The sequence below is a fragment of the Rutidosis leptorrhynchoides genome, chromosome 11 (assembly GCF_046630445.1).
Source record: "Rutidosis leptorrhynchoides isolate AG116_Rl617_1_P2 chromosome 11, CSIRO_AGI_Rlap_v1, whole genome shotgun sequence".
In the NCBI taxonomy this organism is placed as follows: domain Eukaryota; kingdom Viridiplantae; phylum Streptophyta; class Magnoliopsida; order Asterales; family Asteraceae; genus Rutidosis; species Rutidosis leptorrhynchoides.
Genome location: NC_092343.1, coordinates 96975282 through 97002769, shown reverse-complemented (window position 1 = coordinate 97002769; position 27488 = coordinate 96975282).

Below are 27488 nucleotides of genomic sequence, written 5' to 3'. Positions count from 1 at the left end.
GGATGGAAGGGATCACCTTCTTCTTGTCTCCAATGATTAAGTAGGCTACGAACCCATTCCCAATTCATCCAGAATAGGTGATGGCTGATTGGTTGATCCATTCCGGTTACACTTTCTTCAGAGTTCAGGTGAATATCCATATCGGAATAGCTGTCGGAATTTAAGGAATTTGAACTAGATACGGGATCCATCTTGTATAATTAGGGAGATAATTTTTGATATGAAATAGATTATAGAATTTGATTGGTACTCTTCAATACATAATTTACATATGTATATATAATACCAAAATCCAGTAAATTACGGAGAAATTTTTGGAAGATGGCAGTCAAAGTTTACTGTAATAGATATGCCAAGATATGAATTTTGTCTATACACTATCTATGCAATCAATGCAATAAGACGCGTTTAGACTTAAGATGATAGACAGGTAATTTCTGACAAGAAATGATAAGCAAAACTTTTGACATGCAGACACAGTCGAAGTCCAGACTTACTAATGCATCCTAACAACAATCAGTTAGACACACTTATGCAAGACCTGGTTCACTAGGACCAACGCTCTGATACCAACTGTGACTATCGCTCCAAATCCATATGGACGAACACGTCATTCATCGATTTCATTACGAGGTATTTGACCTCTATATGATACGTTTTGTAAACATTGCATTCTTTTGAAAAGGCACACCATAAATGAATATTTAAATCAAAGGTTTTCGACATCTGATGATTTCTACATATAGACAATCACCGTAAATAATAGTTTACAATAGTAATTCCATTGACAATGCAGTCAAAATAAGATACATGGTGATGATTTGGTGAATGCAACGTTTCCTTGATAAATATGCCATGTAAGACTCCATGCACATAGCTTGTCTAACATATAAGCAAAAAGCGGAAGACTTCTAGAGAACCTGAGAATAAACATGCTAACAAGTGTCAACACAAAGGTTAGTGAGTTCATAGTTTTAGTGTTTCGCATAATCTGTATATAAAGGTGGATCACAAGATTTCAGTTGTTTCATCCGAAACGTTTATCAAAATTTCAGTTGTTTCATCCGAAACGTTTATCAAAATATTCTACGAAATTGAGCACCCTGGTAACTAAACTTAACGTATATATAATTTATACCCTTTGTATAATCATCTTAATAATACACGCAAACCAACGTGTACGCTTCTCAAATAGCATACGTCCGTTAAAAGGCTAGTGCTCTAGCTCAGACGGGGATATCAAGCCCTATGGATCCATATACTACTACTCGCACCCACCAGTTCTTATAACTGGCAGTTACTAGTTACCAAAGCTAAGGGATTTTCGGTTCAAACTCGGTGTAGAATTTAGTATGTACTTGTATCCATTGCGTTTAAAATAAAGTGCATGTATTCTCAGCCTAAAAATATAGATTGCAAAAGTAATTAAAAAGGGAGCAAATGAAACTCACCTTAGCAGCACATAAGGTCATTCATCAAAAAGTGACCGTAACTCGGAATGCAAGATTAACCGTAGATCTCAACCTAGAGAACATATGTTGGTCAATGCATGTCTAATAAACTAGGTTGGGTTATAGTGTATCACAATCCTAATGCTTGAGATCGACATACAAAAGTTATCAAAAGTCATTTCAAAAAGTCAATTTTGACAATTGTTCAACAAAACTAGACGTGCCTTATATAAGGATTCATTTACTTGGCTAGTAGTATTTTATCAATCTCATAAACAGGTTGTTTAAATATTAATTGAAGATTCAAAAGCAATTCCAATTAACGTCAATTATAATTCAGTTGACCATATCTTTTGATTCGTTCATCGAAATTACGCGATTTCTAAATGAAAAGTTATTGATTTTTCGCCAGCTTTTCGAAAACATGTATATCATATACCTTTTACCAGTAATATATGTATTTAATTCGTGATTCATTATAAACTGTTTAACGACAAAATTTAGCATACAAGCATGTATAAATATATACTCGAGCACTAGACATGTATACACTATTAATATATAAAAGATAAGATATGAATGCTCACGTATCAATATTGAGATTCAATATTGCAGGAAAGTATGTAGACGCAACAGAGATGATAAATACTAGGTTTGACTTGCGAACAATACCCATGAACATTACCCATAATCTCCATAGCTATAACCCATAATTTCCTTAGTTCTATCCCGTTTGAAGCTTGTTTTGAAAGTGACACGCTCATGACCTCGTCGTAATATTTTATGTATAATATTACTAAAAATATTAAGATTAATAATAATAATAATCTTAATAATATAATAATAATAATAATAATAATAATAATAATAATAATAATAATAATAATAATAATAATAATAAATAAATAAATAAATAAATAAATACTTAGGAGTAATATGTGTAAAAAAAACATGCGCAAGAAACCTGGTATTTATAGCCATAATTCCTGATTCTGATGCTCATGCGATCGCATGGGTTTTATGCCTATTTCTCATACGATCGCATGGCCGTCAGATCCAGCTCACATATTTTTTGTTTTCTTGTTTGTCGACATAATTAAATATAATATATATAATATATATAATTTAAATAATTAATTATATATTATATTAAATTCATATGCGTAGTTGACTTGTAATTTTCGTTCCGATGACTCGTACGTTGTCACTCGACTTATGTCCCGGTTCCGGTTTCTCGAACGCATTTTCGTACGCTTAGAAAACTCGCAATTTACGTTTTGTGACTCGTACTTTTGTCAAAATATAGTCTTAAATTATCAATAAACTATATCATTCAAAGTGTATCTTAAACTTTCAAGTGTTTTGGTCATTTACTTCTATAAATCATTGTCTCGCTATTTGTTAATATATATATATATATATATATATATATATATATATATATATATATATATATATATATATATATATATATATATATATATATAATAACAAATCGTTTTATGACCAAGTTAATATATATTTTCAACATTCATAAACACGTTTTAAATATACGTCGTAAGTTATTCATACAATTAATATTCCAACTTATCATATATATTCAAATAAATATTTAAACCAATAAGTTTAATGTACGGTATCAAAAAAATTAATACATTGTTACGTTTTCAAGTTATAGTATATATATATATATGTATCTATATACATATAATTGTTCGCGAATCGTCGAGAACAACCGAAAGGTATTTGAATATGTGAAAATAGATCAAAAAGTTTGAGATTCAGTTTTACAGACTTTGTTTATCGTGTCGAAAATGTTACTCATACAAAGATTAAGTTTAAATTTTGTCAGAAATTTCCGGGTCATCACAGTACCTACCCGTTAAAGAAATTTCGTCCCGAAATTTGAGTGAGGTTGTCATGACTAACAATAAAAATGTTTTCATGCCGTATATGTGTTGATAAATAGAGTTTTATCACCGTTGAATAATATGGATAAAACAATCCGATTATTCGCAGCGTATGAGAGTAGTTATCGTAAAAGAGTGAAATGAAGAATAGAGATTCGTCTTAACTCTTGACGTATTAACGATTGATTTCCGTAATTTAAGGAATAGAAAATCTTCATAATCTAAATAAGATTTGATTCTTCGGAATTTAAGGAAATTAAGATTTCTTTTGATTAAATGCGTAATTTGCCTCGATTGCTATGTTTGATATTTCGCTATAAATTGACCTCTTCTGTTTCATTATTTTCATCACTCTTACATCTTCTTCCTCATTTCCTATTTTCAAAAGATTGTAAAAATGCTTCATCCAGTTCTGATTCTTGATATACTCCTAACTTTCATATATGTCATTCTTCTTTTTCATCTACCACCGGAGAAAGTTATTTTCTTCTACCATTACCTTGGGGTTATAGAGTTTTTCATTCTCCCGTGTCTTTATATTGCTATACGCATTGATATACACGGTTTGTAATTTCTGGGTGGTTGTTGAGTTTTATATCTTCCCTTATATTTCGATGTCTCTGCTTCTGTCTTTTCATAATCATTAACATCCACAGTTAATACTCTCTCCAATTTACTGTGATTTATATACACTCCCATTGATATTTTGAAGCTTCATGCTTTTGTATTATCTTCCCGACTTTATATCAAGCGAATAATGGTCCAGAATTCGTAGGTATGAATTTCGGAATGAACATAATTAATGTTCTAAAAAAAACGGTAATAGCACAATCTGACTTGTCAAATTACCAGAATACCTCGAAAAAGACCGAATCATTAAGAAAAAATATTTTCTTGATAGTTTAGAGGTTAAATAGAATGAAAGAGTTATGTAACATGGTTTATAATGAGGGTATGATCTGTGAACCTTTATCACGTTCCATTAGAAACTCAGCATGACTTACTGTAATATAATCACGTTGATCAAGTGTCATTATATTATACTAACTCATGCTTCAGTTCCCAACACCACTTCAAAAATATTCATATTTTAAACTCGAAGGTTTCAGAATTTAAAAACTAAAATAGTTTCTTTTATGATGTTACACATATATCGCAAGGAGAAAATTGATTTCCGATGAGAATGATTATGGAATTATCTCCAAAAATATGGAGGATATTTATAATAAAAGATACGATGATATCTTAGAATTTCTAATATCAGAGGATGATGAAGAATATTGTCCGCAAGGGTTTAGATTCGGAAGCAAGGTATTCGTTAATGGCTTCAGCAGATACTGAATAATTTGGATTCTTTGAAGGCAGGTTTAGTCTTTGTGATTTATCCACAGCCTCCTTCATACTTTTCTCAATCCGTTTTTCAGTTCCAAACCTTCTCTTTTTCTGAGCTTTGCCAACACACTATTTTTTATCATCAAATTTTTTGCTGTTAAGGTCGTTTACAGTTTTTGCTGCTTCATCAGCATTCATAGTTATCATAACCGAATCGTTGGTTATTAATCCGAGGTGTTTTCAAAAGTTTGAAGGGTTTGCATGAAGATTGTAATTGTCAAGATACATATGATGTTCTAGAATTTTGAACGATATAATTTTTTTTCTTTTTTTTTCTGGGTTTATGAATAGAAGTGATGTTCTAGCACAGTTTTGAAGTTAAAGTATAGCATTTGAAAGATGTAAGAATCTAAGAGTGATGTTTTCTGTTAAATCTTGGCTTGGATTCTGATTTTTCAAAATCAGAATATGTAATTGAATTTGTATGGAAACGATTGTATATCGCTGTGAGCATAGTTAATAATTTTTGAATCAAAGTTGAAGAATGTACAGTATAACATATTAATTGTGAACTTATATATTTCCCGAGTATTACCTACCCGTTAAAGATTTCACAATTAATACTTTGTACAAAAGAATTTTTTTATTACCGTCTTTATGAAAATATATGTATGTATATTTTCTTCAGATGTAATACAGATTTGATGAGTTAATATCATATTAAGCTCATTTGATTTTTGAATTGAATGAATAATCTCTAAAACATTAAGGATTACATAATCTTCGTGGAGTATTTCACTAATGAAATCAATACTTCATTATTTATTCTTATTCCTCTGTGAAGGATGTTGATGCTCGTGAAATTCTTATGAACTTCATAAGATATAAATGATGTTTTCTAGAAAGTTTCGAGTACATCGAAGATAAAAGTGTAAAATCAAACATGTAATTGATTAATACACCAAGTTCATTATGAAATGGAATTCATTGAGTTGAAACAGATATTTGTAGTTAACGATGGTTAAGTTGTTAACGAAGGATGTACATCATAGCATATTAGTAATATGAATTAACCGAGTAGTATCTACCCCTTAAAATTCACACGTAATAGCTTAGTACGAAAAGATTCATGATGGTTTTAAATATATATATATATATATATATATATATATATATATATATATATATATATATATATATATATATATATATAAGATATACATATAAATTCTTTAGATGAATTGAGTTATTACTTCATAACTCATTGATACAATATACTCGTTGTTGACTCGTAATGATGTCCACGGTGCTTTCTTGAACTGACGGAGCTTGTGATGTTAGAGGTGCTGCTGATTCTGACGATGTTGACAGCACTGCCTGTGCTGGTGAGGCTAAGGGTACTGTTGATGCTATTGGTAAAACAAGTCTAGCTTGTATCTTACACCATTCGGATAAGGGTTTCTACTCTATCTGATTTAGGGTTAAGGCTAGAATAGATAATCTCTAAACTTTAGAAATTACATAATCGTCGTAGAATGTTTCTCCGATGAAGTTATGAATCCATACTTCATCGTTTGTCGTTGCTGGTACTTCTTGGTACCTATGGTGCGTATGATGTTGATATCCGAGGTACAAATTGTGATATTGAGGCGTGTGATGCGGATGTGGTTGTTGGTGGTGGTAATGATCCTATTGGTGTGGATGATGGTGGTACCGGTTATGCTACGGGTGCTGCTGCTGGTGTTCGTAACCCTTGCACCATATTCTCTAAAGCCACTACCCGAGCACGAAGCTCGTTGACTTCTTCTATTATACCGGGATGATCGGTGGTTCGAACGATCGAATAAATAAGATTTATAATATGGGATAGTATATAATCATGATGAGATACTCTGGAAATGAGAGAGAAAATAGTATTACGAATAGGTTCGCCGGTAAGTGCTTCAGGTTCTTCGCCAAGAGGTGAATGTGGTGGATGGAAGGGATCACCTTCTTCTTGTCTCCAATGATTAAGTAGGCTACGAACCCATCCCCAATTCATCCAGAATAGGTGATGGCTGATTGGTTGATCCATTCTAGTTACAATTTCTTCAGAGTTCAGGTGAATATCCATATCAGAATAGCTGTCGGAATTTAAGGAATTTGAACTAGATACGGGATCCATCTTGTATAATTAGAGAGATAATTTTTGATATGAAATAGATTATAGAATTTGATTGGTACTCTTCAATACATAATTTACATATGTATATATAATACCAAAATCCAGTAAATTACGGAGAAATTTTCGGAAGATGGCAGTCAAAGTTTACTGTAATAGATATGCAAGATATGAATTTTGTCTATACACTATCTATGCAATCAATGCAATAAGACGCGTTTAGACTTAAGATGAACTGCACTTTGATTATCACATTACAAGATGCAATAGTCTTATATTTTACCCAACTCACTCAAGAAGTCCTTCAACCACACAAGCTCTTTAGTAGCTTCCACAATAGCCATGTATTCGTCCTGTAGATAACGCAACACTTCTTTGTAGTCGAGACATCCAACTAATCTCCATCTTCCGTAATGTGAAAACGTAACCCGTAGTAGGGCTGTTAACGAATCGAGCTTTTAACGAGCTACTCGAGTTCGAGCTCGTCTATTTCGAATTCGATCCTTAATGACTTCAAACTCGAGTCGAGTTTGAACAAAATATATTGTTCGATTAGTTTTACGATCCGAGTATGAAAAAGTTAATATTCGATTCGACTAGCTCGAAAACTTGTTTAATAATCGAACGAGTAATCGAACATATATAGATCGATTCGTTCGTAAGCTCGTTTACGAGTCAAAAATCTCGAGTTCGTAATCGAACTAAATGAGATCGAGCTTATAAACATCGATAAAATTTTGAATTCTTGGAAAAAAAGAAAGTATCGAGTGGTTAAACGAGTTTCAAACTCGAATTCGAACAATGAAAAATTTATCGATCTCGAGTTCGAGCCCAACCGAAAAAAGTTATTCGAGCTCGAATCGAGTTCGACCATAGCATTAATGTCTCGAGATATAACACCCCATTAAAATCCATTAACGGAATGTTAACTCTGGTCCCAGTGCTCGGCCTGACTTCTACGTAACAGCAATGTTCTACAGCGGAAACAACTAATACCTGAGATAAAACATGCAAAACGGATCAACATAAAGTTGAGTGAATCTACAGGTTTGAGTAAATAGTTCTCGTATGTTTCATAAAACAGTTTTCATAAAATCGTTTGACGAAAATTAGTTCTCAAAATCATTTATCAGAATAAACCACTAAGGTTTAATCTCAAAAGTCTGCATATAGCAAATGCTAAGTAATAAACTGTTTGTAAGATGTCAAATTTCAACTGTGAGTGACATCAAAAAGTTCTTTTTGTTTCATCTGTTTGTAGACATAACCATGTCTAGTTTCAAGTTTGTAAACATCATGTTTAAGTAACATTCATCGTAAGTTAGGCCACGAGATTTCTAAAAAGCTTCTTAAAAGTATACACTTATCATGAGCACTTGATTATAAGACTTTAACCCTGCAGATAGCTAAAGCGCTACGCGTCTTCCCTTTACCCTTTCTAAGCATACACCGATCAAGTGTACAAGTAACAACAGAATAAGCACTTGTTATGTTTAGGTGAGGTTTGTCAAACCTAATGGTACCGTCCTTATAAGTCGAGCTTACATAAAGTAATTAATATAATCAAGCTAAGGGATTTTTGATCTGAACTCATATGTATAGTTGTTTAAGTTACTCGTGCCTAATATGTAAAACAGTTGTAAAAACAGTTTAAGAATCAGTTTTGAAAGAAGCATGTATCTCATCCAAAAAATGTTACTGAAAAAGGGACTGTAGACTCAACTTAGCAAAAACACTGAAATTTCTTAGTAAAGCCGTACAGTAGTCGAACAAACACGACCGAACAACGCAACCTAGTCAAATAGGTTATCTTAAGTATACATATAGGTCACACTATATCAACCCATAGTGTACGCAAAGTCCTAGTGCTCAGACTGACTCAATATGCATGTAAAAGTCAACTAGTCTAAGCAAGTCAACCAAAGTCAACTCAAAAGTCAACTTGGACAAAGTGGTTAACTAGAGTCAAACATCTCAGTAGGTCATGCAATCATGGTCAACATGTCAAACCTAAGTCAAACAACATGTTATAGTTCATAGTTTAGCAATTTGCACTTTCATAGTTTATCGCATGTCCTTAAAATACGCGCATCATAGAAAAATACGAGTATAAATCTTAGCACCTAATTCACATAAACATGAAAAAATCCAGATAACAACTAGACTCAAAATAAATTCCAAAAAGTCTGGCCAAGGCCTCATACGATGTCTACAAGTCAGGTTTCAGAAAAGGTCTAGTTACGATTTACCAAATCAATTTCAGCACGAGCGTCAGTTTTGAAACATTTCTCAAAAAATATAGAAAATAGATTTTGACGAACGGTTAATTGGATACTACTAAAGATATCTCATAATTGTAGTGATAAAATAATCAAACACATCTCTTTAGCCAATTTGTACAGTTTAACCAATCTTTATAGACCCTTCAGTTTTAGTCAACAAACAGACATATCATTTGGTCAAGCTTATAACTCATGGAAAATCATGTATTCGAAAGTTAGCATACAAAAGAAAAACATCAAGGAACATATAAAATAAAATATTCCAGAAGATCATAGTCTCAATCAATTTCTAGTTCACTCTAGCAATTTTTGTTTAACTTTGAAAACAGATTCAGCACACTATAAATCACGAATCTTCGTTTTGACGCACCGAGAGCATTACAAAAGCTTTTGATGCAAATCTTAAGTCCAAATTGCATGATTTTTAACAAGGAATAAAATGGTACATATTTCAATAGCTAAATCACAAAGTACATAACTCAGAAAATTCGGATAGCATGTGAAACCCTAACGAAACTTCGATTAATCATAACTTAAGCATCCGGTAACGAAATCATACAAATCCAAAGTTCAAATTTATTAATTTTTCGAGATCTATCCATATAGATACATTATATGATTAGTACATAAACTCATTTAATAAGATTCATGACCAATCAATTAGTGGTTCACACAACATACAACAATCGCGCAAATTAACGACTAACAACGACTATAATTGCAATCAATTGAGCACTAGACTCTTGTACACTATGTAATTGAACAAAATCAGATCTAGAAATTTAGGGTTAGTAATTTTATACCTCTAGAGATCAAATTGTTTATACTATCGCGTAGAGGATGATCAAGGCTATCACTTTCGTGTAGAACGCAAGAGCAAATAATCAAAATTGAATGGAGGATGATGATGATGATGAAGTCAACGATGGGAGGGTTTAGAGGGGCTTCAAATTTTGTGGATGGGGTTTAGGGTGGAAGGAATGGTGATTAAAAGGCTTTATAGTATTTCCTTAATTAGGTTAGGGATTAAATCACTAGTTAATCACACATGAGCTAAAATTAATCACATGAATGTGTGGGGTGATGGGAATTCGGCCAAAGGGTCTAAAAGGGAGTCTATGGGCTCACAAATGTTGCTAGACAAGTTTCCTAAGTGTACCCATTAAGTGTCATTAGCTGAAAACGCGAACCGGATCGATAAACGTTAATTTCTCGCGTTTTTAATCTATATAAATCCTAATAAATTGAAAGTACTTTTAAAACATAATAATTATATAATATAATTATTAAATTAAATTAAATTATGCTTTGGTTTGCTAGTACGCTAAGTGTGGTTCGTTTCTAGTTGCCGTTAACCGTACCGGATCTCCGGAACGTTAACTAGTCGTTGAAACGAAATTACCGGGTTTAATTTACTAAATAAATAATAAATTAAATAAGTTTTTCATAAAGTCAATAATTATTAAAAATAATTATTTTATCGTTTTTTTCCGAGTTCCGTAAACTGAAAAGCTTTCTAGGCGATTAACTTGATCGTAACGTTTTCTAGTTATTTCGCTATCCGAAATAAGTTCATAAATTAATATAACATATTAATTCAAATAATCCACTAGGATCAAGTATGCATTTAAGTATATTAAACACACAAAGTCTAAGTAATCACCGTTAAATACTTAACGGACAAGTAACGTTAGTAACGGAAAAAGTCAGGTTGTTACACGAGACGAGCCTAAAAACCATGATACTCGATTCGATTCAATTCGTTAATAGCCCTAACATGTAGTGCTTTTCCCCGAATCATCACATCCACCCAAATTAGCATCCGCATAACCTTTAAGTATGACATTGTTTTTAGTAAAACACAATACCATATTAGAAGTACCTTTCAAGTAATGAAGCAACCATTTGACTGCTTCCGAATGCTCTTTCCTCGGTTTAGACATATAACAGCTTATTACTCCCACCGAATGGGCAATATCCGATCTCGCACAAACTATGACATACATAACACTACCCACGGCCGATGCATACGGAACCTTCTCCATCTCCCCTTGTCTTCTTCCGTTTTAGGTGATTGGCGTTTCGATAACCTCATTGAGCTTCCCAAAGGCATAGAACGAGCCTTTGAATTCTCCATGTTGAACCTCTCTACTACTTTCTCAATATATTTAGTTTGAGACAAGTATAGAGTTCCCTTCACACGATCACGCACAATACTCATCCCAAGTATTTTCCTAGCTCCACCAAGATCTTTCATCTCGAACTCATGGGAAAGTAATCTCTTCAATTTATTGATTTTGGACATGTTAGAACCCGCAATCAACATATCATCAACATACAATAATAAGATGATATAAGAAGACTTGAATTTCTTCAAGTAGCAACAATGATCAGCTTCACAACTTAAGAAATCAATCTTCTTCATAAACTCATCAAACTTCAAGTACCATTGCCGAGGTGCTTGCTACAATCCATACAAACTTTTCTTTAGCTTACAAACCCACTTCTATTTACCCTTTACCTCAAAGCCCTCGGGTTCCTTCATGTAGATCTCTTCATGAAGATCTCCGTGTAAGAATGTGGTCTTCACATCTAGTTGCTCAAGATGTAAGTTCTCGGATGCAACTATAACAAGTAGCAACCGAATAGTAGTCATCTTAACCATCGGTGAAAAAATCTCGTTGTAATCAACTCTTTCCTTTTATTGAAAGCCTTTGACCACCAACCGAGCCTTGTACCTCTTCTTGCCATCCAACTCATTCTTTAGCTGATACATCCATTTATTTTGAAACGCCCTTTTATCATGAGGTAATTTCACTAGTGACCAAGTTTTGTTCATCTCAAGTGACCCATCTCTTCTTTCATGGCAAGCTTCCATTGTATGGATTCTTTAGATTGTCTCGCCTCAAAGTAACTCTCGGGTTCACCATTCTCGGTATAGAGCAAGTAGTTTGTTGATGAAGAATACTTAGGATTAGGTTTGAGCACTCTAGTAGAACGTCTTAGTGTAGGAGCAACCGGTATAGTTGGACCGGTTCCATCATCATCATCCTCCTCATCACTAGAACTCCCACTATATTTGGAACTTTCGCCACTTTCCGAACCATCTTCATCATTAGCACTTTGTGAGGCCTCACCATTATTTGGTAGTTCATTGTTACCCGAACTCCCACTAGAACCTGCAAGATCATCAATAGAAACATCGTCAAAAGTAACATAATCCAGTTTAGGACTCCCCGTTGCCAGTTTTCCATAAACTGAATCTTCATCAAAGGTAACATCACGCGAACGAACAACTTTTCTAGCATCGTTATCCCAACATCATTAACCCATCTCATCCGAACCGTAACCAATGAAAGTACACCTCTTTGACTTAGCCTCAAACTTGTCTCTATCCGCATCCTTGGTCTTCACATATGCATTGCACCCAAAGATTCTAAGATGACCATAAGTTACCTTTTTACCTTGCCATTCTTCTTCGAGAATTCGGAAACCCAATGGTGTTGAGGGTCCCCTATTTATCAAATAAGCCGCCGTACTAACCGCATCCGCCCAAAACATCTTAGGAAAACCGGCATGTAGTCTCATACTTTTAGCCCTTTCATTCAATGTACGATTCATACGTTCGGCGACCCCATTGTGTTGCGGTGTCTCCGGTACCGTCTTTAACATCTTAATACCGAGCTTTGCACAATGGTGTTTAAACTCAAGACTACCATATTCTCCTCCATTATCCGACTTTAAGCACTTCACTTTTAAATTATTTTCATTCTCTACCATAGCTTTCCACTTCACAAAAGTATCAAATACATCGGATTTAGCTTTAAGAAAATAAACTCATACCTTTCGAGTGGAGTCGTCAATAAAGGTGACATAATACCGAGAAACTCCATGTGATTCTACATTCGTTGGACCAAATACATCCGTATGAACTAGTTTCAATTTCTCCAACTTGGGCGCATTCCCCGATTTCCCAAAAGTTACCTTCTTTTGCTTCCCATATATACATGGTTCACAAAACCCAAGTTTCACTTTCTTCAAATCCAGAACTCTCCCTCTCGAAACAAACATCTTCAAACCTTTTTCACTCATATGCCCGAGCCTTCGGTACCATAGAGTAGAACTATTTCCAACATCAACCGTAACAACCAGTGTGTTTTCATCAAACACCTCAACCATATAAAGCGTTCCCCTTTTATGTCCACGAGCCACGGCCCTACTACCTTTAACCACCTTCCATTGGTGATTTTCAAAAGTAATCGCGTTACCTTCCTCATCTAATTTACCAACCGAGATAAGCTTCTTTTTCAACTTAGGAATAAACCTCACATCTTTCAATGTCCAATTAGAACCAAGAGTAGTTTTCAATACAACATCTCCTATACCTTCAATTTCAATCTTTTTATTGTTTGCCAATCTAACCTTACCTTGATACGATCGAAAATTCGTCATCAAACTCCTAGTGGGTGAGGCATGAAACGAAGCTCCCGAATCCAAGATCCGAGACTCCACTGAATCTTCAACCCTACACAAAAGTGCATCATCCGTATCTTCCGCGGTAAAGTTAACACCTTTCACCGGAGAATATTTACAATTCCTTTGAAAGTGTCCCTTTTGATTGCAACCCCAACAAATAGCTTCACTTCGGTCCTTTGATGGATACCGCTTCTTTGACTTCTTCCTACCCTTCTTCTCACCACCACGATCAATTTTCCTACCCCGGTTGTCGGCACTTAACAAGGATCCTAATGATGATTCCCTCCGAGTTTCTCCTACGAGTGTCTTCACTGAGAATCAAATCCCTAATACCTTCAAACGCTAGCTTAGTAGTTCTCGTAGAGCCACTAACCGCGGTAACCGTACCCGAGCAACTCTCCGGTAACGATGAAGCAAGATTAGTAGCTTTTAGTTCATCATTAAACTTGAGATCTACCGATTCAAGTCTTGATAAAATATTGTTGAATTCATTGATGTCATCCGTTGCACTCGAACCTTCCCTCATCTTCGTATTGAACAATTGTCGCATAAGAAAAACCTTATTCGCCGCCGTAGCTTTTTCATACATGTTAGAGAGAGCCTTCAAACATGCAAACGTTGTTTTCTGATTCACAATGTTATATGAAACGTTCTTGGCAAGAGAGGGACGAATCGCACCCGAAGCTTGGCGATCCAAAAGAAACCAATAGGCATCATCTATGACTTCGGGTTTGACCTCTAACAAGGGTTGGTGTAGCTTCTTTTGATACAAGTAATCTTCGATTTGCATCTTCCAAAACCCAAAGTCTTTTCCATCAAACCTATCGATTCTAAATTTTTCGTCTACCGCCATCTTCCCAACTCGAAAACCTTGAGCTCTGATACCAATTGTTAGGGTTATAGGATCCAACAATAAGAACAATTTCAGAAAACTGTTCACCTCACAATAGATAAACGAAGACAATAACTAGAAAATTAAGAACACAATAATTTAACGTGGTTAATTGTAATCAAGGGTTGATTACTTTAATCCACGGACCAAAACTAGAGAGATTTTATTGATAATTTCATACATACATGTATGAGTTACAATAGGGTGCTTATATAGGCAAAACAATATAAGGAAACAACTTTGGGAACAAGAAAACTCGTTTATGGAAGTTTCCTCTCGTTAGGACACACTTCACGACCGCGATAGATATAGTTATGGTCGCAAGTTTTGACTTCCAAACTAACTGATCTTCTGATGAGCTTTTCGCGACCATAGCTCACTTTTATCCTGTCGCAAAAGGAACCATGTGGCCGCGAGTCACCCTCCTATGGTCGCAAGAATCAGAAATCAGCAAAATCTTTTTTGTGTTTCAATCTTCTTCACCACTCCAACAACACCGTCCATCAGCATCAATGATTTTGAATCTTTTTCTACCCATTACCGGTGAATTTCCCGATCAACGATCGAAATTTTGGTGATTTTGACAGTTATTTTAGCGGTTTATAGCAGTTATTTAGCTTGGATTCAGTTAGCTTTAAGTTGGTTCCATTACTTTAGAGCCAGTCCTATGTTGCTTTTTGTATCTTGTTTGTTTTTCTCTTTCCAAAATTGTTATAAAGTTTTTGTTTTGTTGTCGAATAAAAAAATTGCTTACGTTCAGATAGCTACTAATTAAAAGTTATTTGTAAGAATATCTTTGTCAGTAGTTATTCAACGACAGTTTATACGCCCACTAAATTGGACTTGACTGGGGCCACACTATATATAGATGAGAATGCGAGAACCATGAGCCTATATTTTAAACCTGATAAATATATTTAAAATTAAATATAAACATTCTCAGCATTTAGGGAGTAGAGTGCGATATGTGATGCGACAATCAGATGTGATTGAAAAAAAAAATTTCAAAAAAAAAATTTTACCAGAAAAATTTGTTTTTTTCAATTTTTTTTTCCAATCACATGTGATTAGATTTGCCATGTAGAATCACATGTGATTAGATTTTACAATCATATGTGATTGGCACGCAGAATCACATGTGATTTACTGCATGTCAAATCAATCACATGTGATTGAAAAAAAGATTCAAAAAAAAATCTCAAATTTTTTTTTTTTAAAGTTTTTTTTCAATGACATGTGATTGTCACGCCATATGTCGCACTCTGATTGGTCTCTTGAATTTCAACTTAGAAGTTAGATTTATTTGAATATTCCTCATATACGGTATGTATAAAATATAAATATTTACAATTAATTTAAACGGCAATGACGAATTATTGTATGTTATAGAAGCTCTTTCATCCCGTTGGTGATTCCTTTATTTGGAGTACCTATGTCTTAATAATAAAAAAATCTTAAGTTTACATACCATCAAAAAATTGAAAAATTCGTCAAATTAACAACCATTTTTAAATGGGTTATGTGCGTCTTTTGTTGTACTTAGAGTTGCCATATCTAGAATCAAATTAAATGGGTCACTAAGTTGATTAATTATATTTTGTAGCTGGTTGACTCCGAAAAATAATAAATTCTAAAAACATTATGGATTCAAATAATATTTAATGGTATCCGGTACATTAGAATAATAATGTGTAAAAATAATTCAAAATTTGTTGACTCTTTGGTAAGGATGGCATCCGCGGGTCGTGGGCGGGGATCCACTATATCCATCACCCGCACCCGCGGATTTTTTGAAGATCCATTAGCCCGCGGATCTTGGTTAACGGATTTAATTTTAGATTCATGCCCGTACTCAAGGATATTCGCGGGTCGCGGGTTTACCCACGGATCTTATTCATGAAGTATATGTAAATTAAGGTATTCAAAAATAAAAAATAAACATCATTACATAAGTCAAAGTGACATGAAAAACATCATCCAATCATATACCCATATTTATGAATTAATAAAATGAGAAAACGTATATTAAGTATACTTTTTTTACTAATATATGTAAAACTACAATGTTTAAAATTAACAATCAAAATTTAGTTGCTAAACTTAATCATACAGTAGGTTAGCGAAATACTTAAGTGATAGGTAAAAATTATATTTATTAAGATAATCTAATAAACGAAACAAACAACAACATGTTTTGATTATATAATACATGTAATGTGTTGTTGTGAGATGATCTAGTTACTAAAAAGTTCGATACCAAAATGATATGAGGAAAGTAGAAACTTACACAGAGTAAATTATTACTTATTGGCCATTTATTCAAGGCGGAGATTTTCACCCATTTAGAACGGGTATATCCGTGGATTATTCAAACGTGTATTACGGATTTTCGGATCGGATTTTACCCGCAACGGATCTATTACATCCATCACCCGCCTGCGACCCGTCAGCGGGTACAATTTTACATCCATCGCCCACCCGCGGGTAAAAATTTTTGATTTTATTCGCCCGTCATAGGCGCGGGTATTCGCGGATCTTGATTTTTTTTTTTTTTTTTAGATTTATTGCCATCCCTAGTCTTTGGACCCAACACTAACTAGTAAAATTGCCTATGTGGACTTCGTAACAAAAATATTTACTGGTGCATATTATAAGTCCATAGTTCATAATTGAGTCTAGTTGTTATGTTTGAACAATTGATGTAATTGAAGATTGGACATTTTTTTTATGTTTTATATGTTACATGAGCGATTACATATGTTTGCATGTTGATATAATTGTAAATCGTTCAGGCACAAGTTCATTGAACGTCTGAATAACGTTATCGGATCATTCGCATGAATGACAAGTCATTCGTACGAATGGACAGACTCTTTGGCACGAATAAGTCCTGGAAATAATCATATTATAACTAATTGTTACTTTGCACGAATGTGTTAGACATTCGTACGAATGTTTTTGACATTCACACGGATGAGAGCTGATAGGTAATATATAACTAGAGGTTACGGATTTCATTCACTGTTACATTCGTACGAATGAGAACTGATAGTATATAAATAGAGGTTATGGGTTCCATTCACAAGTTACACACTTTCTCAAACTCTAACCGACTTTAACACTGCAATCTCGTTGTTGTTCATTCCCGATGTGAATATACCACTATAAGCATCGTTCTAATCAATTACAACGTCAATAAGTTTGATTATTCATCCCTAAAGTTAAAGCTTATTCGATTAGTAACTCATATTGTTGATTTTCGCACAATATATCGAGTCTCCATTTGTTTCTAAGATCACTAGGTATGCCCGGGTTTTTGTTGTTTGGATCGATTTATAGCTATTAAAGACCTTAAAAAGTAAGTTGTTGTGTTCTTTGTTTTATGGTTCGAATCTTCAAGTTTGATGTTTGTATATTTATTCACTTAAAAAAAGGTGTTAATACAAGTCTACTGCATGACTCCTAGGTTCATTGGACTTCTTGATAGCTACTACAACAATAAGCAATGTAAATGAGGTACTAATTTAAAAATCATTTGTATTAAAGTGTTTGTCTTTGTCTTTGTCTTTGTCTTTGTCTTTGTCTTTGTCCTGGTATATAATTAATGTAAATGGCTGACGAATAATTGTATGTTGGAGATCCCCTTCCATCCACTTGGTGATCCGTTTCTTGGTGTTCATACGTCTTAATAATAAACAACTTGCATATACATACCAACAAAAAATTGAAAAATTCGTCAATTGAACAACCATTTTCAAATGGGTTTTGTGCACCATAATTAGCCGACTCCGGCACTTTGTTGTACTTCCTAAAATCATAAATTTCTAAAAATACATGGGTCATATAATTATTAGTGGATTCCTTAAACTGAAACCATAACAACTAAAATCGCCTATGTGGTCTTCGTATCAAAAAAATTTGACCCATAATAGATTTTTTTTTATTTAAGACATATTTGTTGTTAAATGTCAATATTTACCTTAGGTAAGTTTAAGTGGAAAATTACATGGGGTGTGTATGCTTCATTACCTTCAAAACGGCATATCATATGTGTGAATTGGATTCCCGAAACTTAAAATGCAATTGATGAACTTGAAACTTTGAAAATGGACTTTTATTGATCACTTAATGAGATTTCGGCTATTGTAAATGATGTTTGTGATTGATGAATTGTGTTTAGTTGTATTCCTTGTAAAAATACCTTTCCGATGATATAAGACACATGTTTTTGGTGTTTGCGGGTCAAGAATTGGGTTGGAAAGAGTTTTGGTTCGCGCATACTTTGAAAAACAGAAAAGGGTCTGCCCAGATGGTGGCGCGGCGCGCCACATCCCCGCGCGGCGCGCGAACTGGCCTGGCCAGATTCTGTTCATTATGTCCCTTTTCACGTGAAATGTTTGACTAGCTATCGACCTCCGATTCACATGAAACTTGTTCTAATATACTTGTATATGAATCACTAGCATAGAAAAATAGTCCGGGACCCGACCCGAACGTGTTGACTTTTTCGTTGACTTTGACCAAGTTTGACTTTTAGTCAAACTTAACCAAACTTTTATGCAATCGTTCTAACATGCTTTTATACGTGATTCTTGTATGAAACTTGACAAATTGATTCACATGCTATACTAATCGAGTCGTAACGAGCCATAGGACTAATTGAACACATTTCACCCGACCTTGTGTCGTAACCGGTTAATTGATACAACTTATTTGTTTAGGTCAAGGCTAAACAACTTTCATGCATACGTTACTTTGTGAAGTACATTTATACTCGTGCACTCGAGGTGAGATCATAGTCCCATCTTTCAAACAACTTTTATGCTTTAAACTATGGGATGAGAAACATATACGTATCATACTTTTATACATTGAACACAAGTACGAAAACGAACATTCCACGTACGGGTTTGAACAAAAAGCCTCAATTCAATTATCATTAGTTACACTTGCAGGGTGTAAACGTGAACTTATATTATGTGATCACATGGGCTTGACGAGCCTCATTCGGACGGTTCGCTACCGTTAGCGGATGAAATATATTTTCGGGTCTAGTGTATGTTCTAACACTACGCAAAGGGTGCAAAACAGTTAAGTTTGATAATTGGGTGCCCGGGATACAAACAACAACTTTGGAATGCAAATGATTTTGATAATCATCTTATACTAAATCTTGTGGTTCAAATACAACATTTACTAAAACACCTATGATTTCACCAACGTTTTTCGTTGACAGTTTTCTATATGTTTCTCAGGTTCATACTTGGCTATTTTGATACATGCTTCCGCGTACATACATTTTGCTTGGGGTCAAGCATACATGCATACACTCTGATTACTTGCTTGGAGTCAAGCATACATACATACATACGCTAGTGATAGCACCTTTGGATTCAAACATTTGTTTATATACTTATGCTATTTATAGCAACCGTGATTTTCAACTTATTATGTCGCAAGTTATTTCATTATACTTTATAACTTTTGTAAACTTAATTGTTGTCAAACCGTTTAGTAAACTAATCTTTGTAAGTCTTGTACTTTTCAAATGAATGTGACATAATTTCGGTCAAACGAGTCTCATATAGGGACTATGACCACGTAACGGGACCTCAGTTAGCGACGCCGTCAATGACGATTTTGGTCGGGTCGCTACAGATGGTATCAGAGCGTTGGTTGTAGGGAACTAGGATATGCATTAGTGTGTCTGACAGAGTCGTTAGGACGCATTAGTGAATCTAGACTACAACCGGATAGTTAGCCATTGCATTCTGACATACATTTGCTATAGATAGCACTTACTTGACTACTTGTGCATTATACTTGAATCATTCTTAGGCAAACTTTTTAATGGTACCCAACCTTCATCATACGAACTCGTATTCCGCCACTTTTTGGTAACACACGTGAATTCAAGGTTTATACGCGTACGGATGACCACGACTTCGTTAGTCACTCTAGTTCGAGAATTCTGACTCCTTGGTTGTTATCCACCCCATCTCAGCTTACTATCCACAAGTGTTGTAAAGTTACCACCACTACTCTAGATGAGTATCGTCATCACTATTTATCACTACGGTTGCGTACTACTCGTTATCATGACTCGTTACTCTTTTCATACCTAAATACATTATTGTCTGACTCGAACCGCATTGACGTGAACTATCATTTATACACTTCCCTCGGGGAACGCTTCCTTAGAGTTGCAGAAATTCTTTCGATTTAATACAAGTCACGTTTGAGACGTCGTTACATTTTGTTCATTTTAGATCTTCACGATGACACGAACTTGAATCTATGGAGTGATGTGGGAATGGAGGTATGAGTTAGCGTAATATAACGACACTCGATCAACGTGGTTATATTACGGTAAGACATACCAAAGTTCTAATGACACGTGATGGTGGTTAGACTCGATCAACCTAATCACCACCATGTGCCAGGTACATGACTTCATCTATTCATGTTGGACATCTGAAAACTCCGAGAATATTGATAACAACCATACCGGGGACACACCTTCGATTTTTGTCGAACTATACTTATGCTTCCGAATGAATTACCGATTCCTTTCGACTTCAACCGTATGTTACACGTGTATACTATCTCGTCCTTGCACAGTCTTATTGACTAACTACAATTTACTCGTTATGCTCGCATCGAGGCGGAAACTTCTCTCGCCTTACACTCGTAATTCTGGTTCAGGAAATCTTTTATTTTAAATTCTCAATGGAGAGAGACTCTTCACGTTATACTAGTATTCGCCTCGAGGGTGAATAGCCTCGACGAACGTATTTGGAAACCGATAAATCTTCCGCGACGCGAATTTTCTTGAGAAACTTGTCCTAACAAACTTGTTCAAATATACCTTACGGAATGTACTTGTTTCGGATCGAGATCCTCGTTTCACTTCTAGATTTCGGAGTGCCTTACAAAAAGCCTCGGGACCACGTTTAGACATGAGTACCGCGTACCATCCAAAACCCGACGGACCGAACAAACATACGATTCAAACCTTGGAAACCGTAATACGAATTTGTGTTACCAACTTTAAACCACTTGAGAAAAGTCTTGCCTTTAACCAGAATCTCTTACCACGATAGTTATCATTCGATTCTTAACGTCACACCTTTTGAAACCACATGTGACCGGAAACGTCATTCTCTTTTGTCGAACAAAGTAAACGATGATCAATTCACCGGGGCCGAGTTTATTCATGAGCAACTGAGAAAATTTATTCATATTCAAGAAAGACCCAACACGACTCGTAGTCGCCCAGAGAGCTTGCCAATGTTAGACATAAACCTTTCGAGTTCCATGTGGGAAACCGCGTCACGTTAGAAGTCGCACCTTGAGGAGGTGTAAACCGTTTCGGGAAACATAGGAATGCTAAATCCGCGATATACTAATCCTTTTTGAAACCATGGAGCGTATTGTACCCGTTGCTTGTCATCTAGATTTTCCGACTCATTTGAGTCTCCGTTCATCCTACATAGAACCTGAAGACGTAACTTGCTATTCCCTTCGATGAGCTTGCTATTGATGGTACACTCCACTTCCTAGGAGAACCGGTTGAAATTATGAATCGTGAAACCAAACTTCAATCCAACGTAAAAATCCCGACCGTCGAAGTTCGTTGAAATGCCCAAGGACGTACCTTCACTTATCCATAGAATTTACAACGCAAGATCTCGAGGAAGATTCAACAACTACTACTTCCAACTAAATTTCGGGACGAAATTTCTTTTGAGGTGTGGATAATGTAACATCCCGCGTTTTTCCGTTAAATTTATTTTTAACACCGTCTTTTTTTTTTTAATAATATCCCTCGTTATTTAATTTTAACGTCACCCGTTTACACGAGCGTTTTTAAAATATTCGTTTGGTTAATTCCCGCACCCGCTTTGAAACTCGAGGGACCAAAGTTGCAAAGGAGCCTAACTAGTGACTAGGTCAACTAGTCAAACCCCATCTCATCCATTCATTATCACCACCCACCTTCATCCTTCCCTTTCTCTCTACTTCTCATTTTTGAACACAAACCCCAATTTCATAAAATCATCATCTAAATTCGGGATTGGAAGCAAACTTCAAAACAAATTACATTTTCGTGATCCTCTCTTCATCCTCTATATTTTGATACAAATTTCATCAAGTTTGGGTAACTTTCTAAAAACTCTAGATTTCTATAAATTCGTGTTTTTGACTTGAAATTGTGTTAGTTAGTGTCTATGGCTCGTGTCTAGCATGAATATATGTTTTGTTTGCTCGATTTGTTGATTTGAGTAACTAGTTTGAACTTTTGAAGTGGGTTAGCTTAATCTTTGATTTTGGATGATTAAAAGTTGTTTAATTGTTAAAGTTCATGTTTTAATTGTGTTACTAGTATCATTAGCTACATTTTGATGTGTAGGTTGATTAAGAAAACTTCAAAAACCCGATTAAGGATTTTGTGATGTTTGACTAGGGTTTGATAGTTCTTGACATGAACTTTTGATGCTTGAATGCCATGAAATGTTAATTGTTAGTGTTTAGTAGTAATGTATGCTTCATTACCTTCAAAACGGCATATCATATGTGTGAATTGGATTCCTGAAACTTAAAATGCGATTGATGAACTTGAAACTTTGAAAATGGACTTTTATTGATCACTTAATGAGATTTCGGCTATTGTAAATGATGTTTGTGATTGATGAATTGTGTTTAGTTGTATTCCTTGTAAAAATACCTTTCCGATGATATAAGACACATGTTTTTGGTGTTTGCGGGTCAAGAATTGGGTTGGAAAGAGTTTTGGTTCGCGCATACTTTGAAAAACAGAAAAGGGTCTGCCCAGATGGTGGCGCGGCGCGCCACATCCCCGCGCGGCGCGCGAACTGGCCTGGCCAGATTCTGTTCATTATGTCCCTTTTCACGTGAAATGTTTGACTAGCTATCGACCTCCGATTCACATGAAACTTGTTCTAATATACTTGTATATGAATCACTAGCATAGAAAAATAGTCCGGGACCCGACCCGAACGTGTTGACTTTTTCGTTGACTTTGACCAAGTTTGACTTTTAGTCAAACTTAACCAAACTTTTATGCAATCGTTCTAACATGCTTTTATACGTGATTCTTGTATGAAACTTGACAAATTGATTCACATGCTATACTAATCGAGTCGTAACGAGCCATAGGACTAATTGAACACATTTCACCCGACCTTGTGTCGTAACCGGTTAATTGATACAACTTATTTGTTTAGGTCAAGGCTAAACAACTTTCATGCATACGTTACTTTGTGAAGTACATTTATACTCGTGCACTCGAGGTGAGATCATAGTCCCATCTTTCAAACAACTTTTATGCTTTAAACTATGGGATGAGAAACATATACGTATCATACTTTTATACATTGAACACAAGTACGAAAACGAACATTCCACGTACGGGTTTGAACAAAAAGCCTCAATTCAATTATCATTAGTTACACTTGCAGGGTGTAAACGTGAACTTATATTATGTGATCACATGGGCTTGACGAGCCTCATTCGGACGGTTCGCTACCGTTAGCGGATGAAATATATTTTCGGGTCTAGTGTATGTTCTAACACTACGCAAAGGGTGCAAAACAGTTAAGTTTGATAATTGGGTGCCCGGGATACAAACAACAACTTTGGAATGCAAATGATTTTGATAATCATCTTATACTAAATCTTGTGGTTCAAATACAACGTTTACTAAAACACCTATGATTTCACCAACGTTTTTCGTTGACAGTTTTCTATATGTTTCTCAGGTTCATACTTGGCTATTTTGATACATGCTTCCGCGTACATACATTTTGCTTGGGGTCAAGCATACATGCATACACTCTGATTACTTGCTTGGAGTCAAGCATACATACATACATACGCTAGTGATAGCACCTTTGGATTCAAACATTTGTTTACATACTTATGCTATTTATAGCAACCGTGATTTTCAACTTATTATGTCGCAAGTTATTTCATTATACTTTATAACTTTTGTAAACTTAATTGTTGTCAAACCGTTTAGTAAACTAAACTTTGTAAGTCATGTACTTTTCAAATGAATGCGACATAATTTCGGTCAAACGAGTCTCATATAGGGACTATGACCACGTAACGGGACCTCAGTTAGCGACGCCGTCAATGACGATTTTGGTCGGGTCGCTACAACTAGCCCTAATTAGATAGCCATTGCATTGTAAATGAGTTCTAGAAGCTGTGGAATGTAAATCTTGTTGATTCTCTCTTATACCGAATCTCCTTCACACTTACCGAATCTCATTCTAACTTGTCTTTTCTTCTAATCTCAACATGATCTGATCTATCAGTTGGTATCAGAGCTTCCAGGGAGTGATATTACATCACTAGATCGATCCAGAGATTGAACATTACAGAATCTGAGCACTCTCGGTATATTGAATCAGATTCGGTATAATCGAATCTGATAATCTGACGTTCAGATTCTTGTGGTAAGTTCGGCGAAGGTGTATTAGGTTGATTAGAAAGAGTTTCGATCATCATTACAGCTTTTTAACATCAATCATGAAGAATCAAGTTGATTTTTAGAGTTCGTAGCTAAAACTCTCGGTATTCATCAATTCCAGCTTGATTCTGTATTTTAGTAAAGGTTTGATGTTTCAGTTGTGATCGTGAGGTGTTTAATCATATTTCTGACGGTTTAATTTCATCAATTCTTCAAGTTTTGAAGATTTGATCTACATTCGGTATCGTAACTGCTATACCGAATCTGCTTCAGAGTTATTAATTCTCTTTAAGTGTTGCAGATTGTGGTGTGTTTGTGATTCTATCACATTCAGTTTGATCATACGTAGCTAATTGGTGTAGTTTGAGAAAGGATTCATTTGAATTCTAAGTTTTCATACTTAGACTCGGTATTGTCAACTGCTACAGTTGACATTCGGTATCCTATACATTCGCTATCTTTAATATTTTGTGTGATACAAACTTGTTTCCTTGTGCAGCAAGGTTACAGAATCCAATTCAAAGAAATTGAATTGTGTTTGCATTCAAAATCATACAGAATCTGACAACCGAGCCATTTACCGAATCAGGATCTCGGTATCACTTAATTCATTGGTTTTAAGTGTTCTCAGGCTACAAATATTGTGGTTACCGAATCTATACTGAATCTGGGTGTGTTACTTGTATTTCTGATCAGTTTCTGATACAGAATATGATTTACCGAATCTGCTACAATACAGAATCTATACCGAATCTGCTACAGTACCGATCCAGATACCGAATCTGACATTTTTGTTAAATTGTTGTGATTTTTCATCCTAGATTTGTGTAATACCGAATCTACCTCAATTTCAAGATGTCTACTCAAGATACTTTGATCATTGGATTAGATTCCCGTCCTCCAGTGTTGTTTGATGGCAAGTACACTCAGTGGCTTCACCGTATCACTCAGTACATAGACTACAAGGGTGAGAAGTGTAGTGACCCGAACTTTTCCATGTTTATATATATTAAATGAAATTTTTATTTACATGATTAAATGTTTCCAACATGTTAAGCAATCAAACTTGTTAAGACTTGATTAATTGAAATAGGTTTCATATAGACAATTGACTACCCAAGTTGACCGGTGATTCACGAACGTTAAAACTTGTAAAAACTATATGATGACATATATATCATACTAAGATATATTAATATATCATAAAATCATGATAATGTAATAATTTAACATCTCTTTAGATATAATAAACAATGGTTTAACAACATTTAACAAGATCGTTAACCTAAAGGTTTCAAAACAACATTTACATGTAACGACTAACGATGACTTAACGACTCAGTTAAAATGTATATACATGTAGTGTTTTAATATGTATTCATACACTTTTGAAAGACTTCAAGACACTTATCAAAATACTTCTACTTAACAAAAATGCTTACAATTACATCCTCGTTCAGTTTCATCAACAATTCTACTCGTATGCACCCGTATTCGTACTCGTACAATACACAACTTTTAGATGTATGTACTATTGGTATATACACTCCAATGATCAGCTTTTAGCAGTCCATGTGAGTCACCTAACACATGTGAGAACCATCATTTGGCAACTAGCATGAAATATCTCATAAAATTACAAAAATATTAGTAATCATTCATGACTTATTTACATGTAAACAAAATTACACATCCTTTATATCTAATCCATATACCAACGACTAAAAACACCTACAAACACTTTAATTCTTCAATTTTCTTCATCTAATTGATCTCTCTCAAGTTCTTTCTTCAAGTTCTAAGTGTTCTTCATAAATTCTATAAGTTCTAGTTTCATAAAATCAAGAATACTTCCAAGTTTGCTAGCTTACTTCCAATCTTGTAAAGTGATCATCCAACCTCAAGAAATCTTTCTTATTTATAGTAAGATATCTTTATAATACAAGGTAATACTCATATTCAAACTTTTATTCAATTTTTATAACTATAACAATCTTATTTCGAGTGGAAATCTTACTTGAACTTGTTTTCGTGTCATGATTCTACTTCAAGAACTTTCAAGCCATCCAAGATCCTTTGAAGCTAGATCATTTCTTGTCACTTCCAGTAGGTTTACCTACTAAACTTGAGGTAGTAATGATGTTCATAACATCATTCGATTCATACATATAAAACTATCTTATTCGAAGATTTGAACATGTAATCACTAGAACATAGTTTAGTTAATTCTAAACTTGTTCGCAAACAAAAGTTAATCCTTCTAACTTAACTTTTAAAATCAACTAAACACATGTTCTATATCTATATTATATGCTAACTTAATGATTTAAAACCGAAAAACACAAAAAACACCGTAAAACCGGATATACGCCGTCATAGTAACACCGCGGGCTGTTTTGGGTTAGTTAATTAAAAACTATGATAAAATTTGATTTAAAATTTGCTCTTCTGGAAAAATTATTTTTCTTATGAACATGAAACTATAT